General features: G+C 42.2%; 1 non-coding gene across 1 annotated transcript; it reads right to left on the reverse strand.

The window, feature by feature from the left end:
• Positions 1–410: 410 nt before the first annotated feature.
• On the reverse strand, positions 411–482 carry TRNAE-UUC (transfer RNA glutamic acid (anticodon UUC)). The gene has a single exon. It is a non-coding gene; the product is annotated as a tRNA-Glu (tRNA).
• Positions 483–2,415: the final 1,933 nt, after the last annotated feature.

A 2,415-nucleotide genomic window follows, 5' to 3' on the forward strand; every position in this document is an offset into this window, starting at 1 on the left:
CTGGCCTACCCCTAACAGTCTAACTTCTCCCAACCTAACCTAGCCTAACCCTAACAGACCAGTCTAACTTAAATAAACCAAGACTAACCTTAACTCTCACAGATTGACATAACCAAACTTAAGGAAGGCTAACCAAATTCTAACAGAAAAACCAAACCTAACCTAAAGTATCCAAGCCTAACCTAACTCTAACTACATTGATGTAACGTAATCCAGACTTCCCTGATTAAGAAAAAATGTCCAGTTGGACTAAATATCAGAAATTACACACCATGTAGTTACATTCACAGATATAAAAGCAAGTGAAAATCTGTATACCGTGGTGGATTCGAAGTGTGGTCAGATATGCCTGGAGAGGTGGCACGGGGTGTTCAGCCAGCGCGTAAAGCTGACGTAGTCACAAAACATGTTTCCCATGCCGGGAATCGAACCCGGGCCTCCTGGGTGAAAGCCAGGTATCCTAGCCACTAGACCACATGGGACTGAAAGATTTGGCGGAATGAGTGACAGTAATGATACCTGAACAGGAGATAGAATAATGATGGACTAAAAACAGGAGGGCAATAAATGATGATAGAAGTATGCCGTACACTATTGTGACAAAAACAGATCAGGAGATATTAGTGTGAGAGGAAACAGAACATTGAGAGGCGTTGGAGAGAAGGACGAGAGATATCGGTATATGTGACAGGGAAGAGAGCGACAAAAATGTGAGGAAACTAGTCTGCGAATACAAGAAACGGAATGAAAGAGATATAGGTGGGAAGGAAGGCGTAAAACAAGATTTAAGTGAGACGAACAAAGAATGATGAGACAGATAGAAGTGCGAGAACAGGGAAAGTGAGTGATGAAAGATGTGCGTCAGATGAAAAATAGAGATATGAAAGGAAGAAGTGTGAATCAAGAACAATGATGAGAGGTGTAGGTGTGTGGAAAGGAAGACTACGAGTTATAAGTGAGAATGAAAGAGAATGATGAAATGGATAATAAAGTGAAGGAAGGAAGGAAAGAAGAGAATGATAGGTATGGGTGAAACAGAACGAAGAAAAATTTTAAGTTAGAGAAAGAGAGTGGAAATGGGGTGAGTTTAAGACAATACAAAAAGAAAAGGAGGAGAATATAAGGGAGTAACTAAGGTGAATGAGAGAGAGATTGTCCAGGTGCTTGAGGGTGCGAAAGTGGATGTATGTGGAATAACTGAAACAAAATGGAGAGGAGAAAGTGTGAGAGAATGGGAGTATGGATGGGGTATATGTGCAGGAGTAGGTGAGAATGAGAGGGCAAAGGAAGGAGTATGTATAGTTGTGAGTAAAAGATGAAAGAAGAGCATAAGACAGTATGGATCAGTTGGGTCAAGGATTGTGTGGGTAAAGTTGAAAGTTGGAATACAAATGTGGGCGATTGTGTGTGTGTATGCGCCAACGCAAGATCGTGCTAGAAGAGTGAGACAAGAGTTCTGGACAAATGTAGAAGTGTGCATGGAAAAGCTTGGAAGGAATGAGAGAGTGTTTTTGATTGGTGATACGAATGGTAAAGTTGGGAATGTGAAGGTGGATGGAATAGTTGGTGAGTGGGGTGTGCCTGCTGAGATAGATGAGAATGAGAGTGCGTTAGTGAACATTTGTGCTGGGAGGAGGTTCGTGATAGCCAATACCCTCTTCAGGCATAAAATAATCCACAGGTATACATGGCGAGTGATGAGAAGGGTGGGTGGTGAACTGAATGAAGGAAAGCAATGATTGATTATGTGTGTGTGGATGAAAGGATGCGAAGATGTGTAATGGATGCAAGAGCTTATAGAGGTTGGGGAGTGGACTTTCTGACCACTACTTGGTGGTGGCCAGAATTAGGATTCAAGTAAGATGGAGGAATAGAAGAAGGGAAAGACGAGAGGAAGGAGTAGTTGCAAGGAGAGTGGAAAGGTTACAAGAGGATGAGAAAAAGGCAGAGTATAAGAGAGAAGTGGAGGAACGATTGGGTAAATATGAATTGGAGCAGATGGGAGACGTGGAAGGTGTGTGTAGGATATTTACAGAAGAAATATGTGCAGCATGTGATGTGGTGTGTGGAAGGAAGAGAAGACGGAGGGGGGTGCATGGAACAGCGTGGTGGACTGAAGAGGTGAGACAGGCTGTGGCATAAAAGAAGAAAGCATACAATGAATGGATGAGAAATAGGGGCGTGGAAGAAGTTGAGAGGCAGAAGAAAGAGTAATATGTAGAAAGAAAGAGAGAGGTGAAAAGATTAGTAAGAGAGAGTAAGAAGAGAGTGGATGAGGAATTTGCAAGGAATTTGAGTGTAAAGTGGAGGGACTGTAAGAAAATGTTTTGGAAAGAGGTGAAAAGAGTAAGACAGGGTGGAAGTGAAGTTAGCAGGGGAGTGAAAGATAAAAATGGTAGATTACTAGTGGAGAAG

Source organism: Coenobita brevimanus, chromosome 62 (assembly GCF_032717465.1).
Source record: "Coenobita brevimanus isolate Jiangsu-jjx chromosome 62, ASM3271746v2, whole genome shotgun sequence".
NCBI lineage: Eukaryota > Metazoa > Arthropoda > Malacostraca > Decapoda > Coenobitidae > Coenobita > Coenobita brevimanus.